Consider the following 26,136-nt stretch of genomic DNA (forward strand, 5'->3'; position numbering starts at 1 on the left):
AGGTGATGTTTAGAAGATCCTGTACAGTATTCTTTTAAAGAATAACAATGTATAAATGTGTGTCACATTTAAAGAATTTGCAAATAATGAAGGCAGTGTTAGATCTGTCAATGTTTCTTTAATACAGTGTGCATAGAATGAATTGAACTGTGCTTCCACAAATGAATAACAAAGATGTTTGTCATACCAGGAGGTGGTGTTGGGCAAGGAGCGACGCCTGTGGAAAAACATTATATGTTTAATTATTTAATTTTCAAGCCAGAAACTAAACACCATGACTTTGGTTATGTCAGCAAGGATAATGAATGCAGTGTCAGATGTGGTAATGTTTCTTTAATCCAGTGAGTATAGAATGAATTGCACTGTGGAAACACAGTGCAATTCATGTCTAATGTCTATTGTCTAATCACTCTCATAACACAATGTTAGCTAATCAGACAGTTGAAAAGTTCATTTATTTATTTGATAAAGGCAATAGTCTGTTCATCCAACAGCTAGATGATATCAGTTCTTACCTGTGATTGGTTGACAGAACTCCCCACTCAGAGGAAATCCCTTTATGCAATCACAGGTTTGTGAGGTGACATTACTGCATGCGCCGTACTTATCACACTTGCCACATGACCAAGCAAACTGGTCTTCACACTGACACTGGTGTCCTCCAGTGGAGTTTGGATAGCACCCTTTTCAAGACATTTAAAAGAAGAACAAAACACAGTTAACAAGTCATACAGGACCATATGAACAGCATTAAATCTGTTGGAGTGCAAAAGTCAAATAAGATCAGGTCCTTACATGTGGTGAAGTTCAAGTCTTTCAGTGTTAAAGACCCAGTGATGATTTGGGGAAGGAGAAATTTCTCAGAATATTTCTGAGCACAACACTGAAATTTTGGGGCACACTAGATGCTGGGATGTGCAGTTCAAGGTCTATATCAAAGTCCACTGGTGCTGTGAAGGAGAAAAGGGGAAAATCCATCACATACAACAGTTACAATGATGGGAAACTATATTTACGTGAAAATGTAAAACTGACCCAAGTTTGACTCATGCATGTTTCAGATTTTCAAATATCTTTATCATTTAAGAATGCATTATTTATTAAAGTATGTTACTTGTTTAGGTTTATCCATTAACAACACATGGGTTTAGGTTAATGCCTAAAAAGCTACTTGGTAAGTTTTAGAAAATTAGCAGCAACTGAGCTAAAGCACAACAGTAGACATATCTTTTGAAAGTGTTTTCTTTGTTGCCAAGTTGATGGCCCCCATGTTTTTCTCTCAAAAAAAAAAAAATATTGTATACACTTTCCATTGTAAAAATAATTTCTTACATATTGATATTTGATAACACACCGAAAATACAAATTAAACATAACAAGATCATTTGTGTCTTTGAACACAAACAATCAGATAATTGTGTAGTGGTGACTTCACAAACTGCCATGAGACTGGGCTGCTCAGTTCGTCTGGTGTTTCTTCAAATAAAGTTTTTTATGTTTTAAGAGTTTACACTATATCTCAGGCATACAAAGAAACAATAGAGGTGATGTTTAGAAGATCCTGTACAGTATTCTTTTAAAGAATAACAATATATAAATGTGTGTCACATTTAAAGAATTTGCAAATAATGAAGGCAGTGTTAGATCTGTCAATGTTTCTTTAATACAGTGTGCATAGAATGAATTGAACTGTGCTTCCACAAATGAATAACAAAGATGTTTGTCATACCAGGAGGTGGTGTTGGGCAAGGAGCGACGCCTGTGGAAAAACATTATATGTTTAATTATTTAATTTTCAAGCCAGAAACTAAACACCATGACTTTGGTTATGTCAGCAAGGATAATGAATGCAGTGTCAGATGTGGTAATGTTTCTTTAATCCAGTGAGTATAGAATGAATTGCACTGTGGAAACACAGTGCAATTCATGTCTAATGTCTATTGTCTAATCACTCTCATAACACAATGTTAGCTAATCAGACAGTTGAAAAGTTCATTTATTTATTTGATAAAGGCAATAGTCTGTTCATCCAACAGCTAGATGATATCAGTTCTTACCTGTGATTGGTTGACAGAACTCCCCACTCAGAGGAAATCCCTTTATGCAATCACAGGTTTGTGAGGTGACATTACTGCATGCGCCGTACTTATCACACTTGCCACATGACCAAGCAAACTGGTCTTCACACTGACACTGGTGTCCTCCAGTGGAGTTTGGATAGCACCCTTTTCAAGACATTTAAAAGAAGAACAAAACACAGTTAACAAGTCATACAGGACAATATGAACAGCATTAAATCTGTTGGAGTGCAAAAGTCAAATAAGATCAGGTCCTTACATGTGGTGAAGTTCAAGTCTTTCAGTGTTAAAGACCCAGTGATGATTTTGGGGAAGGAGAAATTTCTCAGAATATTTCTGAGCACAACACTGAAATTTTGGGGCACACTAGATGCTGGGATGTGCAGTTCAAGGTCTATATCAAAGTCCACTGGTGCTGTGAAGGAGAAAAGGGGAAAATCCATCACATACAACTGTTACAATGATGGGAAACTATATTTACGTGAAAATGTAAAACTGACCCAAGTTTGACTCATGCATGTTTCAGATTTTCAAATATCTTTATCATTTAAGAATGCATTATTTATTAAAGTATGTTACTTGTTTAGGTTTATCCATTAACAACACATGGGTTTAGGTTAATGCCTAAAAGCTACTTGGTAAGTTTTAGAAAATTAGCAGCAACTGAGCTAAAGCACAACAGTAGACATATCTTTTGAAAGTGTTTTCTTTGTTGCCAAGTTGATGGCCCCCATGTTTTTCTCTCAAAAAAAATATTGTATCCACTTTCCATTGTAAAAATAATTTCTTACATATTGATATTTGATAACACACCGAAAATACAAATTAAACATAACAAGATCATTTGTGTCTTTAAACACAAACAATCAGATAATTGTGTAGTGGTGACTTCACAAACTGCCATGAGACTGGGCTGCTCAGTTCGTCTGGTGTTTCTTCAAATACAATTTTTTATGTTTTAAGAGTTTACACTATATCTCAGGCATACAAAGAAACAATAGAGGTGATGTTTAGAAGATCCTGTACAGTATTCTTTTAAAGAATAACAATGTATAAATGTGTGTCACATTTAAAGAATTTGCAAATAATGAAGGCAGTGTTAGATCTGTCAATGTTTCTTTAATACAGTGTGCATAGAATGAATTGAACTGTGCTTCCACAAATGAATAACAAAGATGTTTGTCATACCAGGAGGTGGTGTTGGGCAAGGAGCGACGCCTGTGGAAAAACATTATATGTTTAATTATTTAATTTTCAAGCCAGAAACTAAACACCATGACTTTGGTTATGTCAGCAAGGATAATGAATGCAGTGTCAGATGTGGTAATGTTTCTTTAATCCAGTGAGTATAGAATGAATTGCACTGTGGAAACACAGTGCAATTCATGTCTAATGTCTATTGTCTAATCACTCTCATAACACAATGTTAGCTAATCAGACAGTTGAAAAGTTCATTTATTTATTTGATAAAGGCAATAGTCTGTTCATCCAACAGCTAGATGATATCAGTTCTTACCTGTGATTGGTTGACAGAACTCCCCACTCAGAGGAAATCCCTTTATGCAATCACAGGTTTGTGAGGTGACATTACTGCATGCGCCGTACTTATCACACTTGCCACATGACCAAGCAAACTGGTCTTCACACTGACACTGGTGTCCTCCAGTGGAGTTTGGATAGCACCCTTTTCAAGACATTTAAAAGAAGAACAAAACACAGTTAACAAGTCATACAGGACCATATGAACAGCATTAAATCTGTTGGAGTGCAAAAGTCAAATAAGATCAGGTCCTTACATGTGGTGAAGTTCAAGTCTTTCAGTGTTAAAGACCCAGTGATGATTTTGGGGAAGGAGAAATTTCTCAGAATATTTCTGAGCACAACACTGAAATTTTGGGGCACACTAGATGCTGGGATGTGCAGTTCAAGGTCTATATCAAAGTCCACTGGTGCTGTGAAGGAGAAAAGGGGAAAATCCATCACATACAACAGTTACAATGATGGGAAACTATATTTACGTGAAAATGTAAAACTGACCCAAGTTTGACTCATGCATGTTTCAGATTTTCAAATATCTTTATCATTTAAGAATGCATTATTTATTAAAGTATGTTACTTGTTTAGGTTTATCCATTAACAACACATGGGTTTAGGTTAATGCCTAAAAAGCTACTTGGTAAGTTTTAGAAAATTAGCAGCAACTGAGCTAAAGCACAACAGTAGACATATCTTTTGAAAGTGTTTTCTTTGTTGCCAAGTTGATGGCCCCCATGTTTTTCTCTCAAAAAAAAAAAATATTGTATCCACTTTCCATTGTAAAAATAATTTCTTACATATTGATATTTGATAACACACCGAAAATACAAATTAAACATAACAAGATCATTTGTGTCTTTGAACACAAACAATCAGATAATTGTGTAGTGGTGACTTCACAAACTGCCATGAGACTGGGCTGCTCAGTTCGTCTGGTGTTTCTTCAAATAAAGTTTTTTATGTTTTAAGAGTTTACACTATATCTCAGGCATACAAAGAAACAATAGAGGTGATGTTTAGAAGATCCTGTACAGTATTCTTTTAAAGAATAACAATATATAAATGTGTGTCACATTTAAAGAATTTGCAAATAATGAAGGCAGTGTTAGATCTGTCAATGTTTCTTTAATACAGTGTGCATAGAATGAATTGAACTGTGCTTCCACAAATGAATAACAAAGATGTTTGTCATACCAGGAGGTGGTGTTGGGCAAGGAGCGACGCCTGTGGAAAAACATTATATGTTTAATTATTTAATTTTCAAGCCAGAAACTAAACACCATGACTTTGGTTATGTCAGCAAGGATAATGAATGCAGTGTCAGATGTGGTAATGTTTCTTTAATCCAGTGAGTATAGAATGAATTGCACTGTGGAAACAGTGCAATTCATGTCTAATGTCTATTGTCTAATCACTCTCATAACACAATGTTAGCTAATCAGACAGTTGAAAAGTTCATTTATTTATTTGATAAAGGCAGTAGTCTGTTCATCCAACAGCTAGATGATATCAGTTCTTACCTGTGATTGGTTGACAGAACTCCCCACTCAGAGGAAATCCCTTTATGCAATCACAGGTTTGTGAGGTGACATTACTGCATGCGCCGTACTTATCACACTTGCCACATGACCAAGCAAACTGGTCTTCACACTGACACTGGTGTCCTCCAGTGGAGTTTGGATAGCACCCTTTTCAAGACATTTAAAAGAAGAACAAAACACAGTTAACAAGTCATACAGGACCATATGAACAGCATTAAATCTGTTGGAGTGCAAAAGTCAAATAAGATCAGGTCCTTACATGTGGTGAAGTTCAAGTCTTTCAGTGTTAAAGACCCAGTGATGATTTTGGGGAAGGAGAAATTTCTCAGAATATTTCTGAGCACAACACTGAAATTTTGGGGCACACTAGATGCTGGGATGTGCAGTTCAAGGTCTATATCAAAGTCCACTGGTGCTGTGAAGGAGAAAAGGGGAAAATCCATCACATACAACTGTTACAATGATGGGAAACTATATTTACGTGAAAATGTAAAACTGACCCAAGTTTGACTCATGCATGTTTCAGATTTTCAAATATCTTTATCATTTAAGAATGCATTATTTATTAAAGTATGTTACTTGTTTAGGTTTATCCATTAACAACACATGGGTTTAGGTTAATGCCTAAAAAGCTACTTGGTAAGTTTTAGAAAATTAGCAGCAACTGAGCTAAAGCACAACAGTAGACATATCTTTTGAAAGTGTTTTCTTTGTTGCCAAGTTGATGGCCCCCATGTTTTTCTCTCAAAAAAAAAAAATATTGTATCCACTTTCCATTGTAAAAATAATTTCTTACATATTGATATTTGATAACACACCGAAAATACAAATTAAACATAACAAGATCATTTGTGTCTTTAAACACAAACAATCAGATAATTGTGTAGTGGTGACTTCACAAACTGCCATGAGACTGGGCTGCTCAGTTCGTCTGGTGTTTCTTCAAATAAAGTTTTTTATGTTTTAAGAGTTTACACTATATCTCAGGCATACAAAGAAACAATAGAGGTGATGTTTAGAAGATCCTGTACAGTATTCTTTTAAAGAATAACAATATATAAATGTGTGTCACATTTAAAGAATTTGCAAATAATGAAGGCAGTGTTAGATCTGTCAATGTTTCTTTAATACAGTGTGCATAGAATGAATTGAACTGTGCTTCCACAAATGAATAATAAAGATGTTTGTCATACCAGGAGTTGGTGTTGGGCAAGGAGCGACGCCTGTGGAAAAACATTATATGTTTAATTATTTAATTTTCAAGCCAGAAACTAAACACCATGACTTTGGTTATGTCAGCAAGGATAATGAATGCAGTGTCAGATGTGGTAATGTTTCTTTAATCCAGTGAGTATAGAATGAATTGCACTGTGGAAAGACAGTGCAATTCATGTCTAATGTCTATTGTCTAATCACTCTCATAACACAATGTTAGCTAATCAGACAGTTGAAAAGTTCATTTATTTATTTGATAAAGGCAGTAGTCTGTTCATCCAACAGCTAGATGATATCAGTTCTTACCTGTGATTGGTTGACAGAACTCCCCACTCAGAGGAAATCCCTTTATGCAATCACAGGTTTGGGAGGTGACATTACTGCATGCGCCGTACTCATCACACTTGTTACATGACCAAGCAAACTGGTCCTCACACTGACACTGGAGTCCTCCAGTGGAGTTTGGATAGCACCCTTTAGAAAAGTTTTAAGAGCATGACACAAAGTTATTAAATAATGCACCATTTTGTAAACAGTATTTAAGTTTAATGACCACAAAATTCTTACATGTGGTGAAATTTAGGTCCTCTATTATTAAAGACTGAGTGATGAGATATGGGAAGGACAAATTTTGCAAAGCGTGTCTTATTTCATCATTGAAATTTGGGAGCACACTGGATACTGGAATTTCAATGTCAACGACTATTTCCACTGGCTCTGTGGAGAAAAGAAGACAATTCATGAAATGAGCTGCTCACAATCACAGGACCTGATATTTACATAAAACAATGACAGTTTGCGCATAGATTATTTATTGTATGTTCTTATAATCTTATAATATAAAGTGCCCTGAGAAGCTTGTTGTGATTTGGCGCTATATAACCAAAACTAAATTGAACTGATATAGGAAGAATTGGTAATGAGAACACTAAGGACAGTTATATAAAAATATATATTGTCGGTTCTGGGTCATTTTGACCCAGCATTTTCTTTTTCTGTTTTGGTGTTTTTCTAAATTATGATTTGTTCGTATTTTTGAGTTGTGCTGGTTTGATTTTGTATTAAGGGTTATTCTTGGTTTTGTTCTCTTGACGTTATTTGTTGTTCTGGCCTCTAGTTTAAGTCACTGTCTTCTCTGTTTCATGTGTTATATTCTTTCATTCTCTCTCAGTGTCAAGTTTGCGTTTTTGTGATTTGTTTGTCTCTCCCAGCTGTCTCCCTTCTGTTTCCCATTCCCTGATTACTCCCCTGTGTATATAAGCCCTGTGTTTTCCTTTGCTCTCTGTCGCGTCGTATCTTCAATATGCTGTGTGTTTGTTATGTTCAGTCTTCCAGCGCCTCTGTTCTGAGTTTTGTTTTGTGAGTTTTATTTTACGAGGAAGTTTTGCCAGCAATTATGCTACGTTTTGAGTCCCAGTCCTGTCTTGAGAGTCCTGCATTTTGGGTCCTTTTTCCTGCCTGCCACACAGCCCACCATGACATATATATATGAATATGTAAAGTTTACACAGAATGGATAAACGCTGTCATCTCGAATTATGTCTTTATTACAACTATAAAATGAGTTTAACTGTAGCTTTCAAATAAATGAACAAAATATTTTTCATTCCAGACGGTGGTGATGTTGGACACTGAGCGATACCTGTGCAGCAAGATTACAGATGTAGTTATTCTATTCTCACATCAGAAAATATTTAACACCAGATAATTTAGAAATTGACATACAGTCATGTGAAAAACTAAGCACTCCCCATCAAATCTTGGTTTCTTTTCAAAATGCAGCAATTGCTCAGCTTTTTTTCCCTGTGGCCTTTGTAAATCTTTTGCTTATTATGCAGGTCTTGGATTTTAAGTTATCTTTGGTGGGAATATGTATATTTTGGTTGGCATTTAGTTTTCTATTATAAGAGTTCTTCTGTTTCCATTGTGTTCTTTCTGTCTAGACTCTGATTATCTTTTGTTCTTTAGTATTTCTCTCTATCTTTATGTGTATGTCTATGTCATCTTTCAGCGAGGTAAAGGGACTACTACGGAAAAAAGATGGAGTTTGCTATGGTTTTCTTTATCCTTGTCACGGCCTGGGGGGTCAGCAGGACGCTGATCAGCCTTTTCTACCTTTTCTTGTCTCTCGCTCTTTCTCTCTCCACCTTTCTGTCGCTGGGGAGGAACTCATTGTGGGTTCACGCCCTTGGCCCACGCCCACAGAGGAGGAACACACCTGATGCCCGTTAAGGCGATCGGCATTTAAGCCAGGAGGAGACTGCTGGTCTTCGCTGGATCGTTGTCTGCCACGCATCAGTGAGAGTCAAAGCTACAGCACAGCTAAGTTGAGAATCTATTGAAAATTTTGTAATTAAGCCCTGTTTCCTGTCTACAGACCTCCTGGATACCTCCCCTGTGTGAATCTTTGTGTCGAGTGTGAAGAGTGGACCCACGGTGGTATGCGGAGAATCGGAGAGCAAGTGATCACCCCTTGGATTTACCTGGAGCCCCGTCCCTCACTTTGTTTTATACAGCACTGCCCTGCACTACCTGTATATACACCCAGTGACTTCTGTAAATAAATTCTTGTGTGCAGTCGATCCTGGAGTCTGCACTTGAGTCCCCCACGTTGCACCATAACAATCCTGCGGATCTCATTTAATCCTTCGGATCTCATTTAATGGAGAAACACAGGTATTCGACTCTCTTGAAGCAGTGAAAGATTTCAATGACTCCAAGTTTGAGTCATCTCCCAAATGACATTACATAAGAACCCCTGGGACTTTCATACCAACATGACTATATTTTTGTCAATCAATAAACGGACGATCTGTGGTTTAGCTTAGTTTCATGTTCAAGGTTCATTTATAAATCTCAGATGTTGGTGAGTTTGCCCTTATTTCCTGGGAGGTTAACTATATTCCAGTACTTATCACTTAAAAGGGACTCCCAGGTCAGCTTTGATGAGAAGTGAAACAGGTCTGCTTTTTGGTTACAGGTAAATTTGACGTGGGAGTTTTTCTCTTTCCTTCTCTTAATTATTTTACTCTATGTTGGACTTTGTGACTTTCTAACTTGAATATATTTTGGACTACATGTGTGATTCATAGTTCAGATGCTTCTACTTATGTGGGGCTGTGGTTGTGAATAAGGTGAATGGGACTCTTAATAGAAGCAGGGGGACAACACTGAACACGGAGAGGTGGGTGGGAGAGATTTATCTATTTTTTCTTTTTCTTTTTTGTTGTATATTATTGGCTCAGATCATTGTTAACAACAACATTTCAGTGTATACCCATGATAGAATTGGTATTTGTGATTGGGACCACCTTTTTCATCATGTACTTATGGTGATGACTTCTGTTGATGACACTTCAACTGCTGTGAGTAATGGCTGCCATGTTAACTTTATTAGTTGGAATGTGAAGGGATTGAACCACCCAAAGAAAAGAAATAAGGTATTCTTTCATCTCATTTATCTTAAAGTACATGTAGCTATCTTCAAGAAACACACCTTAAGAATACAGATCATGCCAGATTAAGACGAAGTTGGGTTGGACATATTTTTCATTCCAAATTCAATGGTAAAGCCAGAGGCGCAGCAATTTTGATCAATAAGAATACTCCATTTATAGTCTCTCACACAATAGCTGACCCAAATGGTCGCTATGTAATTGTGACAGGGTCCCTGTTTAATACTTCACTTATTTGGTCCACATCTGAACCAAAGAGTAAAACAGTGAAATGTGGATTATTAAATATTAGGTCTCTCTCCTCCAAGTCTCTGTTAGTACATGACTTAATAATTGATCAACAAATCGATTTACTCTGCCTTACAGAAACCTGGTTGCAGCAGGATGAGTATGTTAGTTTAAATGAATCAACACCCCCGAGTCATTCTAACTACCAGAAATCCCGAAGCACAGGCCGAGGGGGCGGTGTGGCAGCAATTTTTCACACCAGCCTATTAATTAACGAAAGACCAAGACAGACTTTTAATTCATTTGAAAGCCTGATGCTTAGCCTCGTCCACCCCAGCTGTAAAACTCAGAAACCAGTCTTACTTGTTATCATCTATCGTCCACCTGGGCCTTACACAGAGTTTCTCTCTGATTTCTCAGACTTTTTATCTGATTTAGTGCTCAGCTCAGATAAAATAATTATTGTGGGTGATTTTAACATCCATGTAGATGCTAAAAATGACAGCCTCAACATCGCATTTAATCTGTTATTAGACTCAATTGGCTTCTCTCAAAATGTAAAAGAACCCACCCACCACTTTAATCACACTCTAGATCTTGTTTTAACGTATGGCATAGAAACTGAATATTTAACAGTGTTTCCTGAAAACCCTCTGCTGTCTGATCATTTCCTGATAACATTTACATTTACAATAATTGATTACACAGCAGTGGAGAGTAGACTTTATCAAAGTAGATGTCTTTCTGAAAGTGCTGTAACTAAGTTTAAGAATATAATCCACCCACTGTTATCATCTTCAATGCCCTGTACCAACATAGAGCAGAGCAGCTATCTGAACGCTACTCCAACAGAGGTCGATTATCTTGTTAATAATTTTACCTCCTCACTACGTACGACTCTGGATACTGTAGCTCCTGTGAAAACTAAGGCCTCAAATCCAAAGTCCCTGACTCCGTGGTATAATTCTCAAACACGTAGCCTAAAGCAGATAACTCGTAAGCTGGAGAGGAAATGGCGTGTCACAAATTTAGAGGATCATCATTTAGCCTGGAGAAATAGTTTGCTGCTTTATAAGAAAGCCCTCCGCAAAGCCAGAACATCTTACTATTCGTCACTGATTGAAGAAAATAAGAACAACCCCAGGTTTCTCTTCAGCACTGTAGCCAGGCTGACAAAAAGTCAGAGCTCTACTGAGCCAACCATCCCTTTAACGTTAACTAGTAATGACTTCATGAACTTCTTCACAAATAAAATTTTTATCATTAGAGAAAAAATTACCAATAATCATCCCACAGATGTAATATTATCTACAGCTACTCTTAGTACCATCAATGTTAAGTTAGACTCTTTTTCTCCAATTGATCTTTCTGAGTTAACTTCAATAATTAATTCCTCCAAACCATCAACGTGTCTTTTAGACCCCATTCCTACAAAACTGCTCAAAGAAGTCCTGCCATTAATTAATTCTTCGATCTTAAATATGATCAACCTATCTCTAATAATCGGCTATGTACCACAGGCCTTCAAGGTGGCTGTAGTTAAACCTTTACTTAAAAAGCCATCTCTAGACCCAGCTGTCTTAGCTAATTATAGGCCAATCTCCAACCTTCCTTTCATATCAAAAATCCTTGAAAGAGTAGTTGTCAAACAGCTAACTGATCATCTGCAGAGGAATGGCTTATTTGAAGCGTTTCAGTCAGGTTTCAGAGCTCATCACAGCACAGAAACAGCTTTAGTGAAGGTTACAAATGATCTTCTTATGGCCTCTGACAGTGGACTCATCTCTGTGCTTGTCCTGCTAGACCTCAGTGCTGCGTTCGATACTGTTGACCATAATATCCTATTAGAGCGATTAGAACATGCTGTAGGTATTACAGGTACTGCACTGCAGTGGGTTGTATCATATCTATCTAATAGACTCCAGTTTGTACATGTAAATGGAGAGTCCTCTTCAGACACTAAGGTCAATTATGGTGTTCCACAGGGTTCAGTGCTAGGACCAATTCTATTTACATTATACATGCTTCCCCTAGGCAACATCATTAGAAGACATAGCATAAATTTTCACTGCTATGCAGATGACACGCAGCTCTATCTATCCATGAAGCCAGGTAACACACACCAATTAGTTAAACTGCAGGAATGTCTTAAAGACATAAAGACCTGGATGGCCGCTAACTTTCTGCTTCTTAATTCAGATAAAACTGAGGTTATTGTACTCGGCCCTGAAAATCTTAGAAATATGGTATCTAAGCAGATTCTTACTCTGGATGGCATTACCTTGGCCTCCAGTAACACTGTGAGAAACCTTGGAGTCATTTTTGACCAGGACATGTCCTTCAATGCACATATTAAACAAATATGTAAGACTGCTTTCTTCCATTTGCGCAACATCTCTAAAATTAGAAATATCCTGTCTCAGAGTGATGCTGAAAAACTAGTTCATGCATTTATTACTTCCAGGCTGGACTACTGTAATTCACTATTATCAGGAAGTCCTAAAAACTCGCTGAGAAGCCTTCAGCTAATCCAAAATGCTGCAGCAAGAGTACTGACAGGGACTAGAAAGAGAGAGCATATTTCTCCTGTTTTGGCTTCCCTTCATTGGCTTCCTGTTAAATCCAGAATTGAATTCAAAATCCTGCTCCTCACATACAAGGTCTTAAATAATCAGGCCCCATCTTATCTTAATGACCTTGTAGTACCATATCACCCTATTAGAGCACTTCGCTCTTGCACTGCAGGCCTACTTGTTGTTCCTAGAGTATTTAAAAGTAGAATGGGAGGCAGAGCCTTCAGTTTTCAGGCCCCTCTTCTGTGGAACCAACTTCCAGTTTGGATTCGGGAGACAGACACTATCTCTACTTTCAAGATTAGGCTTAAAACTTTCCTTTTTGCTAAAGCATATAGTTAGGGCTGGACCAGGTGACCCTGAATCCTCTCTTAGTTATGCTGCAATAGACGTAGGCTGCCGGGGATTCCCATGATGCATTGAGTTTTTCCCTTCCAGTCACCTTTCTCACTCACTATGTGCTAATAGACCTCTCTGCATCGAATCATATCTGTTATTAATCTCTGTCTCTCTTCCACAGCATGTCTTTCATCCTGTTTTCCTTCTTTCACCCCAACCGGTCGCAGCAGATGGCCGCCCCTCCCTGAGCCTGGTTCTGCCGGAGGTTTCTTCCTGTTAAAAGGGAGTTTTTCCTTCCCACTGTCGCCAAAGTGCTTGCTCATAGGGGGTCATATGATTGTTGGGTTTTTCTCTGTATTTATTATTGTGCTATCTACTGTACAATATAAAGCGCCTTGAGGCGACTTTTGTTGTGATTTGGCGCTATATAAATAAAATTGAATTGAATTGAATTGAATTTTAGCAAACATATATGCTCCGAATTGGAATCACTCAATATTTTTCAATGACTTTCTTAATTCCCTTCCACAGATTAATACACACTAATTGATCCTTGGAGGAGACATGAATACTGTTATGGATCCAGTACTAGATCACTCCTCAGATAAAAGACTTCCACTCCCTAAATCCTCATTAGTGTTACAGTCATATTTACAAGCCTATGGGGCTGTTGATGCGTGGCGATTTCTCTACCCCTCCACTAAACAATATTGCTTTTTTTCTGCAATGCATCAAACATATTCTCGTATAGATTACGTTTTTTGTTGACAAAGAAATGCTTCCCAGTATCAAGACTTGTAAATACAATAGCATAGTAATATCTGATCACAGTCCACTTGTTTTGGAACTCAGCTTCCCGGATGAACCCTTTGTGTACTCCTGGAGACTCAACCCTTTTTCTTTGTCAGATAAAGAGTTTGTAGAATATCTTTCCAAACAAATTGATATCTTTACAAGAACAAACATTACGCCTGGCATGGCCTACAGTACGGTTTGGGAAAGCTTAAAAGCATTCTTACAGGGCCATATTATATCATACTGATCCTTCTGCTCTAACGGCTATCTTTGGGGTGATACCTCAAAACATCACTTTGCCAAAATACTATTCGAATTCTATTGCCTTTGCTTCACGTATTGCAAGGTGCCATATACTTTTAAGATGGAAGCAGGAAGCTCCTCCCACAATTGAACAGTAGCTTGCAGAGCTCATGAGGTTTTTGCATGTAGAAAAGATGAGCTATATACTGGCAGGTTCAACCACCAAATTTCTTAAGGCATGGCAGCCATTCCTGATGTACATGGAAACATTTAAAATGACCACCTTATCATGACCGGATACCATATCTCTATATTACTATCATAGTTAACTGTACACTCAATGTCCCTTATACATTTTATTTTTATATTTGTGTTTGTTGTTTGTTTATTTGTTTGTTTGTTTTGTAGGGGTTTCTTTGGTTTGTTTGTTTGTTTGTTTTCCTCCTCTTTTTATGTTATCTTTTGGGGGTATTGTAAATACTGAACAGCAAACTACTGTATGTTCAAAGTTTTGTTGTTAACATGCTGCTGTGACTGAAAATAAAAAAAAAAAAGTTACAGTTTCTCTATTTCCTACGGAGACAAAAAAGAAAACTTAATATTTAACAAAGGATATGGAGAAAGACATAAGCTAGAGAGGACTGGAGAGGAAAACTATTTAAAAAACCTGTGCTTAAAAACAATTAATGAGCAAAACTTGCATCACCAAGGACTGAGGCCATGGACTGAGACTTTCAAAAAATAAGAAAGAAAAAAATCCTGAAAAGATTCGTTACCATTTATATGCAGATGAAGAACAATAGAATTTAGATTTTCTGTTCTGTGATCACAGCTAAAATTATTAGGATGAGCTTTTCTTTCAGGCTTTGTCATACTGACAATACTACATGCTGCCAGTGCAACAGCTAAAGAATGGGTTTAACTATATCTATAGATCAAGGCAATTAAAAAAAAATAGTTTTCTCATACCAGGAGTTGGAGTTGGACATGGAGGAATACCTGTAAACATAAAACATTCAAATTAGTTCATTTTCTACCCAGAAATAAAACCCTATGACTGTATAACATGATACATGATCAGTGTTGGGTAAGTTACTTTAAATTAGTAACTTAGTTACATTACTAGTTACTTCTATAAAAAGTAACTCAGTTAGTTCAAGTTACTCATTACTTTCAAAGTAACTAGTTACTAGGGAAAGTAACTTTGGTTTTACTCAGAATTCTCTTGTTAATGTGTTTCTTCCGTAACTGGATATCCAGCAAGATTGCCAGTCTTCTAGTTTCCTTACTTGCCACAAGTGCACTGTGCCACCTACCAACAGAAAGGAAAAAATAATGTGCATATTTCCACGAGAGAAATCCCACGCCTGGACCGTCGTTGACCGCCGCCATGATTCTAGCCTACGTCACAGCATCATGTGCACTTTTTACATCCAACACGAAAACTGCAGCCATGGTGCTTTCGATTGTACTCAGAACTCGAAAATTCTGCCTTCCGAATAGGAAGATGTAGGCAACACCAGACTGCAGATGAGCTGCATACAGGCCTAGACTGGGACAAAGAATCGGCCAGGGCGTTTTGACTAGAGACCGGCCCACCATTATAGGAAAAATCATAAAGCCTTTGAATGAAAACAAACGCTGTTGAGACAGTGATGTACACTGTTTTGATGGTATATATGCATCAATCTATCAATCATTTGTTGTAAGATTCAGATAATTATTTTTTTTTTAAAAGCTAGATATTTCAAATGAGAATAAGAAAGAAAAGTACTTTGTGCCATCCTTTCCCTGTTAATGCCCTACCTGCCCTCCTGGCAAAACTTTACTAGACTCGCCCCTGCACAGTTACCAGCTGTCAGCTACATAGAAAAGGATCCTGGTGTTATTTGTCTCTCAGAAACAGTTCATAAATTCCCTTCAACTCATTCATGTCACCTAAAAGCTAAACCTGTTTCTCCATCACCTGTTCAGCTCTGATGATTCAGTAAGGACATCTCCTGGTTTCATCTTCATGTTTCCCTCTCACCACATATCCAAACCCCTATCATGACCAGCAGCTTTTACAGCTGTGGCTCCAGCAAACATCAGCTGATACTAGAAATTAATATTTAATAAATTCTAACAACAGCTGATCAAGCTTAAACGTGCTGCTGTTGTTTAGCGCGACATCCGCTGGTTTCCTCTTTCTGGCGCAAAGTGGGAGATAAACAAACAAGAGAGAAAAGCCGATCAGCTGATCATTGATCAGTTTCACGATTGAAGTAGCAACAGGAGAGGGAGGGGGAGAGAATGAGAGAAGAAGAGGCAGCTGTGCAGCAAAGACACAGAATAACTGCAGCTTTGTGTCTTTTTCCATCCTGGCTGAAGTCTGGGACAAACTGCATTTCTTTTCACTTCAATAAGAAACGCGTAATATTTTCTCTGAATACCAGACGATTCCATTTTTTAGGGGACGGTTGGCAACTCTATTAATTAACCTTATGAACAAAATAAAGTTCAACATCAGTAACATCATAGCACCCACCCAGCTGTATAGAAACTCCGTCAAGCTAGCTGCTACACAGTACGAAAAAGTCAGCATAACGAAAATAAACTACACCTAAACTTGGTTTATATCTGACCCAGATAGACTGCAGGTCATAACTTGTTACCTGAAGTTCAGTTCTCCTGACCGGCGGCCGCTTTGGGTCTCTCCGCATCCACCTGCTGGCCTCCACCACTTGCTAATGTTACTGAATCTGTGGAAGCTCCGCGATAGCCACCACAGGAAGTAGCGAATAACGACCCTATCTAAATCCCAGTAACGATTAACGCGCTCCTGATTTTGGCATAATAACTAGTGATGGTGAGATGAAGCCTCGTGATGAGCTGAAGCTTTCCATCCAACTGGTCGACTCATGGTTCGAAGCATTGTGATGATTCATTTGCTCTACTGCGCCATCAAGTGGACGATTTAAGTGAAATAGGCTCTGTGATTATAATGATGTGATGTGTAAACCTCTAAACTGAATAAATAGATTGTTTTCGTGGTTATTTATCCCAAATATTGTCTCAGTATGTCTGATACAAAAGAGAAAGTGGAAACTATCAGGACAGAGTTTTGGTATGATTGTGTAACTGTTAGGCCTGCATATTGTCACTGATTTCTAGAATCGATTCGATACAGGATTCGATCAGGGGAAATTGTGCCTCAGTCAGAAATATTATAATTCAGATCATGGATCAGTACATTTCTATATTTTTATATCTATAAAAAGAAAGCTGACACTTGCGAGACTTTATCAAAGGTGTGAGCATCACAGCAGATGCCTTTGTGTCAAAGCAGCTAAGGATAAAACAGAAATACAATTTATAAAAATATTCTGCAGCAGATCAAAAACGAAAGAAAACCATTCATCAACATATGAACATTACCTGATGCTGCTGAATGAAGCAAAGCAAAGTTACAGAGGTTTAGAGACACGGCTAAGCGTTTTGCAATTTTGCATAATTTTAAAAAGTTTAAATTTGTTTGGTAGCCTATTGAACAGCAGAAATTAGGTTTTCTTTTCGGTAGTAAGTAAAAGGAAAAAACAGCGGCTGACAGCGCTGTAAACAACGGTAGACTTGTGCGTAACAAGCAAGGGAATAATGCAGAAAACAGATTTTTAGACGGGAAACTGTTCTTCAAGTACAGAGAGAGAGAGGGAGAGAGAGCTGTGCATGAAGTGTGATTTTTATCGTGGTGGAAGCAAAACAGCAAAAGTCAGAGGGAATTCATGACGATGTTTATGTGAAGCGTAGTTTGGATCTTCTTTTGCTGCTGGTTCAGTCAATATTGTTTGGAGAGAAATAAAACCTGCAGCGTCAGAATCAGCGCAAAAAGACGTAAAAACGAAGGGCGGACCCGCCGACACATGAGAATCAGTGAGCTGTCCTTTCAGCCCCGACCGTGTCCGTGTCGTCGGGTGAGAAAGGCGACATCTCACTGATTCTGATCCGTCAGCGGTTCCGCGCTTTGTGTTTGCGTCTTTGTGCAGAATCCGTGTACCTGCTGTCACTTACTGTTTTAGCTGTTTGGTGGTTGTTGAAATTTTTGTGAGGTTTAACCTGAGATTCTGGCATTTCGGGCAAAATAAAGTTATATTAAAAATCGATTCAGGATTTTAATTAAACAATATCACGTTTTCCAAGCGAGAATCGATTTTAATCGATAATCAAAACCCGCCCCTATAACTGTGTAATCATGCTTATGTACATCTGGATAATGACACAAACTGTGTGGCGCTTCACTTTTTAATAAACTAAAAGACATAAATCAGGTTATAGGATCTGTAGTGTTGTTTATTTATATTATGGTACTTATCATTTGTGATATTTATTACTGTGTGCATACTTTATTAGAAGAGAAAACAAATCTCTTCCTTGCAGGCTCCATCGAAGAAGAAATGCTCAAGTAACTATGTAGCACGTAAACAATCCAATTCCGCAACACAATGTGATGGGGGAATCAGCTGTGTTTTGCTGCCCATTTTATTTCGAATCTGGCGCGAACCAGTGAACCAGTTCCCGAATCAGTCACGTGGTACGGACTGCCCGCGAAGCCTCGAACGTCACTGCATACGTAATCAAAGCAAGCCTCGATACGCGCTTCACAGACACGCCCCCGAGATTACCCGAAGCGCGATTCGAAGCTTCGACACACAGGACACATCACTAATAATAACTAGTTGCCGTGCTCGTTACCACAATAATAATGTAGTTACTGTAATGCGTTACTTAATAACGCATTAGTCCCTACACTGTACATTATAGATCATTGCTATTTACCGTATTGGTTTCCATACAATCAGTAATAATGTGCTTACAGTACTTTTCAACATGACTGCATGACTGTTACTCAAATGATATTCACAACAGCATCTTAATCGTTCACATGTATTTGAAAGGTTTTGTGTTAAAAGTAACAAAGTTCTTTTGTAAGAGCTAGAATCTTACTTGTGATTGGTTCACAGAACTCTCCACCAGGAGGAAGCTTTTTGATGCACCCACAGGTTTGTGAGGTAACATTACTGCATGCACCGTATAGGCCACACTTGTCACATGACCAACCAAAGTGGTCCTCACACTGACACTGCATTCCTCCGGTAGAGTTTGGATAGCACCCTGTTAAAGTCATTCAAAACAAAAACACACCTCATAAATCTTGCACCAGAGTATGAACACATTTAAATCTGTCCGAGTACAAAATTCTTACATGTGGTGAAGTTCAAGTCTTCTATTATTAAAGACTGAGTGAAGGTTTGGGGGAATGACAAATTTCCCACATAGTCTCTGAACAGATCAATGAAATTTGGGGGCAGACTGGATACTGGCAAGAGCAAGTTAAAGTTTATATCATACTCCACTGGCACTGTAGAGGAGACAAAAAACAAGCACCCCATTTATTTAAGATGTTTCTACTTCTGTTGCGACTTTATATATTATATACATGTGATATACATATATCACACGTATATTAAATTACATGTGATATATCATTTAGTGATATAGCTGTTGGTGTAGCTAGTGTTGACACTGAGTGTTGACACATTTCTCAAACATTTCACAAATTTTAAATATCTCTCGTAAACAAGATATTTGCGACTACAGCTACTGAATCTTTGAAACAAATTTCATACAAAATTATGGCTTTAGGATAGAATTCAAATCAACATCCTTTACACTTTAAAAAAAATTACATTATTAAATCCTTTCACAGAACACAGAAGTAGAACCCTCAGTCTAACTACCTATGTGGATAAATGTACTTACATTTACATTACATACTTACTTATCTATCACATGTGATACATGTTTGCCTAGTCCTACCTGGGTTGCTGGTTTTTAACTGGCAATATTGCCCATCTGCTGGAAGTCCATTAATGCATCCACATGTATCACCAACGATGGCATCACAGGCCTCATAGTTAATGCATTTGTTATATGACCAAGCAAAGCTCTCCTCACATGTGCACTGGTATTCAGTTATGTTTGCAGTTTTTTTTGGTGAACACACTGAAAAGAACACAACATAATGGTTCAATGTGACACTTTGAGTGAATAAGCTTGGCAAGCAATGGAGAAGCAACATAAATGGATGTTTTACCTGTTGTTGTATTAATGCTTGTAATTTCACCAGTGGCGTTGATCGATAAAGGAAAACTGAGGGTGTTCAGTATCGACTGGAATTGTTCCAGATTTGAGACGCTTATAACAGCTTGAAGCTCATACTCAGTGGAATTTGATGAAGCTAAAGGTAAAAAAGAAAAAGAAAAACCCAAACAAACCATAAAGCAATGATAACACTGATAATCTGGACTTGGTCAGATACTGTTATTGCTATTCAGTGCTGCTTGTTCATTTAATATCCTCCCTCATCTAGTTTTTCAAAGCACTTTGCAAAGCATGCTTTTTTTTTTAAATAAATACAATTATTATATAATTATATTATTAGTCATCAAACATGTGTTACATTGTAGTAACACTGCTAAAATTTTACTCACTTTCTCTTTTTTTTCTTAGATGAATGCTGGATTCTTCTGCACTCATTAACTCCTGGAAGAAAATCCAGGAGGAAAATGATTTGTTTCACTGTATTTTTTCATCATTACACATTCATTTTTATTCTTACCTCAAAGAAGCCATTTAGAAACTCTCTGTGTCCCTCATACTTAAGACAGTTCCATATGACTAGGAGAATAACGATGCAAAACGAGACCTTTCGTAATGTCATCCTAACTAAAGAGAAAAGAACACAATTCCTTTTAATAAAATCAGTCATTATTCAAGGTGTCATGCTGCTGGCATTTCTTCTTTAAAATGGAAGCCAACAGGAAGGCAAAAGGTTTTCTTCCTTCCCAGATAATGTGCTGCTCAACTTATTTAAAGGTATTTGGATCATACCAGCCTATCAATGTTTATTTGTTAGCATGCAAACAGAGTTTTGAAAATGTTTAACTTCAAACATTGTCAGAGTCAACAACTTGTAATACTAAACAAAAAAAAACAAAACAAAAACAAAAAACTGATGGTCTATATACATTATGAGAATTTTCGAGTGCCAATAATCTTTCCTGTTCTTAGATAAGAAAATAGTAACTGATCTTTTAATTTTCTTATCACAGTTGTGTCACGGTATTGGGTCGTGTGACCCAGCATTCTGAGTTTTCCTTGTATTTTGATATAATTTTTTTCTTTCTTTTGGTATTGGCTTCTAGGTTTCTTTATTCCTTGTTTAGTAGATCAATTTATGTAGTCACCCCTGTGTTAAGTATTCCCTGTTGGCTCTAGTGATGGGATTTCAGGCTCTTTTTAGAGAACCGTCTCTTTCAGCTCGGCTCACTAAAAAGAGCCGACTCTTTTGGCTCCGAACCGGCTCTTCAGGTTGTTTTGTTGCTTTAATTAATTTATTATTAACAATAATATAAAATTATGCACAAAAGGAATTACTAATGTAAAAAAAGTGGTTTTATTTACATGTGTTTATATATAAATATATACAGCGGCCCCTAGTCAAAGCACGTATAAACTCCAAAACGCATTCCTAGAGTTAACGGAACTTCAAAACAGAGCTACCTAGATCACTTAAATTACACAACTGAAAGCATATGTGTATTATTTGTGTATTTATACACAAGCACTCATATATATTCAAATAATTAAAAAAAAAAAGTTCATTTACCTGTTACTACCACACAGTAGCGGTTTTAGATACGGGCCACACGGGCGGTTGCCCGGGGCGGCATCACGGGCATCAGCAAAAAAATAAATAAAAAATAAAAAATTGCTGCCCCGACATCATGCCAGTGCATATTGGGAATGGCATAGGCACCGATCGGTTTTCTATCGCCCATTTGCTGGGAGTAAGGGCGCCCTCCGTTTGCCAGGTGAGCCTGCTGCTTGCGGCACAGGGAGGAGAGGGCGGGGCGGCGGGGGGATTCTCTGGCTGACTGGAGCAGCATCTAATAACCAACTCGCAAGATAAAACAACCAAAACAAACCAACAAACACGAAAACACCAGACATTATGATACAGACTTATAATTTGCACCGATGTTTTTCTATACACGAAAAGTGAGCGCGAGAGCCCTCGGTGCGCCTGCTCGCTGCTGAAGTCAAAGTAAACTTTATTGTCATCTCCGCTACATACAGTCCAGTACATAGAGAGACGAGACGACGAGGCTCTAGTTACAGCAGTGCAAGTAAACGAACAATAACTATTTAAGAGTAAAAACATTAATATACACTTTAGGACTAGGGGTAAAGGGATAAATAATAATTTAAAATGTATATTTTATATTTTGTTGATCTAAAGTCTCACACACAACCCGTTTTTAAAGTTTAAAAAAAGAGAAAGAAGTGGAGGAGTGTAGCGACTTCCATAGTCGCTAGAGGCCGGGGATTGAGCCTGCCTATTTGCCTGAGGTGCTGTCAACTTTACGCAATAATGCCAGAGGTGGAATTGCTTGCTTGTTTATTAAAGTGCTTGAAAAGTTTACAGAGCAATGTGATCGGCTCGGGATTCAAACTCTTAAAACATCACAGGCTCTAATACAAGAAGGGGAAACTCGTTGGCTGCGGTCAGGGGCGGATCTAGAAGGGTGGCATGGGGTGGCAAGTGCCACCCTAAAATGATCCCTTGCCACCCCAAGTGCCGCCCCAGTTTTGCATATGACAGTGCTGTTTATTAAAATAAGATAGCATTAACAGTTTGAGTGTAGTTACAGTCAACAGTGAATATAAATGCTAAAACTGAATATATTGGATAGTCTCCCCCCCCTCCACTATTAACAAATGGTTCAGCCCATAGCACAACCGGGTTTTTTCTTGTTTTCAGTAGCAAGTGATGCTTATGATTGTGCCAGAGCACATTTTGAACAACACCATGGGAATTTCGGATCTTACACAGGTGGTTGGATGTTACACTCTGGAAATGGAAGGAAGGTGAGTGTTATTAACCCTCTGTGGTCCACGGACACGCTGCACCTCCAAGTCACATGACTATTTTAAGCTGACATAGCAAAAAGCTGCAGCCACGTTGAGTCTCTGTTTCAGCACACATTGAAATTTCGGACTTCAAAGTTTTTAAATTTTAATTACAGGCCAGTAAATCCAGAGTTATGATAACATATATATAACCCACGCTTTTTACTAAATACTGTCGTCACGTTTTTGTGTGTGTGTTTTAAGCGTTTTCTAACGAAAGCGCAAAAACAGTGGAAAAATGCACCATGTCGACCAATTAAAAAATAGTCAACTTGTGGGATTTGGTTGTTTAGGAAGAGGGAAAAGTTTGGGGAGTGATGGTAACGGCTGCGAGACAGAGAGAGGGAGAGAGAGAGAGAGCGAGAGAGAGAGTTTTTAGATGTGGGAGATTTGTGACGTTTAGTGTGGAGTGTATACTTAGTGTATTGTGTCGTCTTGTGTAGTTGTTCTGTTATGTAGTCGTTTTGTTTTGTGTGTCAGTGAGGCCACTAATGAATGTCACAAAGGCACATTTGCAATGTAAAAACTGTCACTAAGTAGAAAACCAGCGGAGTGATACACCTCCTGTTGTCAGGCCTGCAGGTTTATCCCTGTGCTCTTCTCCTGTCTTTTGGTGGACAAACTTTTTTTTATTTTTACTGGCACACATCATTTGTGGGGTGTCTTATTGTGACACCTGATTGTTCTCTCATTTTAGTTTTAGTAATATTTTTAAATGGTTGTTGAAAATGAAAAAAAAAAGCGAGGGGAGTGTTCGCCCAGGGCGCCAAACAGGCTAGGACCGCCACTGCTACCACACACTAAATCCGGTCGTTGGCACTTGCTGGCTTGTGTAGCCTCTAGGTAACAAAAGCTCAACACTGCACCTAGCTTCCTGGAGCACTTCTGTTGTGTTTTGTACGTGTTTTGGAGTTTTTACGTGTTTTGGAGTTTGTACGTGCTTCAGGGTTTGTACGTGCTTCAGAGTTCATACGTTTTTTGAAGTTTGTACATGCTTTGTCTCTAGGGGCCACTGTAAATATACTTTTATTTATTCACTCCACATAAAATGTAATAACTAAATCATATAGTACAAAAACCAACTAGTCACAGTTCAACTTTTAACTATTTAAATTTTCAGCTTTTCCCTTTTAAACAAATTTAAAGCAAAACAACACAGAACACTGCAAACCACAACACAATTCAATATAAATTAAAATATGAAAACAAAAAGAACATGCATATTCTCTGTCATATGGGCCTGCATGAATAAACTTTCTGAATCCTTTATCATCCGCAACTGAAAATAGTTGTGGATGAATACTCTACCTTTCTAATGTGACGTTGTTGTCCCTGGCACTCTTTCTCTCTTGCTCTGTTCTTGTGCTACTATCGCCCCTCCCCCCTCTGCCCAGCGCAAAGCACAAGGCTCGCGTGCGGAGTGAAGCGGAAAAAAAATGCAAGAGAGAGGGTGAGAGAAGGAAGAAAAAAAAAAAAACCCCACAGCTCGCGATAAGGAGCCGGCTCACGTCGTTCACGTCAAAGATCCGGCTCTAAGAGCCATTTCGTTTGCGACCGACACATCACTAATTGCCAAGACTTGTAATAATATATTCTAACAACAAACGTTACCTGATCTGATAGTACAGTGTTAGGTTTTTGGTCAATGATAACTTAATGATCCCACCTTAAAGGGCCAAAGGAAATAATCCCAATTGTTACAGAATATCAGTTAATATTAAGTAATTGTTGTGTATTGAATTTTTTCATATATCAGATTTCAGGAAGTACATCAGTCCTTTGTGATCACAAAATTGTTCCAAAGAAAGAGCCTGAGTCTCTCTTATGTCAGACTTTGAAACAAAGACACTGTGTTGCGCAATACATACTACGTGCATTAAAATAAAGTATATATGTACAGCAGTGGCAAAGAATTTAAACACTCACTTTTGACTTTAGCAGCACAGTGTGAGTAAAATTTCGTTAAGTTAGAGAAATGACACAGACATTAAAAACGTAACAATGAGATTAGTCTAAGTTTAGGTTAAGATGGCGTTTGGTTTGCTGAAATGTGCCCATGTTTATTAGTTGTTCTGGATCATGAACCCGATAAATGTTTCACAGTTCTCAGCAGCATTATACCCCAAGAGTTCAACCTTACTAATAAGATTTTTGTCTTATAATTTATTTTAAAAGGAAACTAATGAGTTAATGCGCATGTGTACCCCTGAGACTGTCTCAGATCTGTTATTGATGATATTGATGCTTGTTCCTGAATTGAAAAGTGTATTATCTCCATCCATCCATTAATCCATCTGTCTTCCTCAACATACCCTATTCAGGGTAGCAGGAGTTGTAAGCTTGTCTTAGCTGTCATACGATAACAGATGGGAAACACCCTGGACATGTTGCCAATATGACCCCTGGCTAACACATAGAAACAGACCACACGTGCAGTCAATAATAATTAGTGACAGTGCCATCTACTGAACCACTACGCTGCCCAGAAATTCAAAATATTTAATTTATTGCTGTTTGCTTGCAAAGTTAATTATTTGTTTGTTTTAGGAACAGCAGTAAATGCAAAATAGGTAGATATTAGATATGTCAGTAAACATTCTAGGACACTTCTTTAAAATTGGTCTGAAGATATGCCCTGCTAGGGCCGTTACAATGAGGAATAATAATACAATATAAAAGACACTGAGTAATGGAAATTCTACATTAAGTTGATTACCTTTTGCCGTTGTTGCCGTCTGTAAAGCCTCTTGTCAGGAGAGCATAATCATTTTGCAGCACACCTTCACATACAGACTACAGCATCACATGAGAAGAAAACTTCCTTGATTGCTTTTTCTGAGTCACAAACCTGTCTGTGTGGTTTCTTTGAGAGAAATGTAGATCATACTGTAGATAAACTTCAGTGTGTTGATGATTGTCCTTGTTGAGGCAGACAGTGCTTCATGGTCTTCGTTCAGTACCTCAAATTGGCTGACAGGTGTTTACAAACAGAAAACCAAACAGGGGTGCCAAAGCTGAAAATTTCTCTCATAATACGCATGAATTTAGCTCCTGGATCCAGAAACATATCTGCTTTATTTTTATTAGTTTGTGATATTTTCTTAGGATGCCATGCAGGTTTTTT

General features: G+C 37.9%; 1 long non-coding RNA gene across 1 annotated transcript; it reads right to left on the reverse strand.

Moving 5' to 3' along the window:
* Positions 1–822: 822 nt before the first annotated feature.
* LOC102079679 (uncharacterized) lies at positions 823–25,809 on the reverse strand. The gene is made up of 21 exons (XR_002057560.1): positions 25,729–25,809; positions 20,659–20,765; positions 20,531–20,582; positions 20,134–20,277; positions 19,857–20,042; positions 19,243–19,398; positions 18,984–19,151; positions 14,973–15,002; positions 6,938–7,087; positions 6,677–6,844; positions 6,349–6,378; positions 5,415–5,570; positions 5,135–5,302; positions 4,809–4,838; positions 3,875–4,030; positions 3,595–3,762; positions 3,267–3,296; positions 2,338–2,493; positions 2,058–2,225; positions 1,730–1,759; positions 823–950 (listed from the first exon to the last, which is right to left on the reverse strand). It is a non-coding gene; the product is annotated as an uncharacterized LOC102079679 (long non-coding RNA).
* Between the last annotated feature and the right edge of the window lie 327 nt (positions 25,810–26,136).

This window comes from Oreochromis niloticus, linkage group LG20, assembly GCF_001858045.2.
Source record: "Oreochromis niloticus isolate F11D_XX linkage group LG20, O_niloticus_UMD_NMBU, whole genome shotgun sequence".
Lineage (NCBI taxonomy): Eukaryota > Metazoa > Chordata > Actinopteri > Cichliformes > Cichlidae > Oreochromis > Oreochromis niloticus.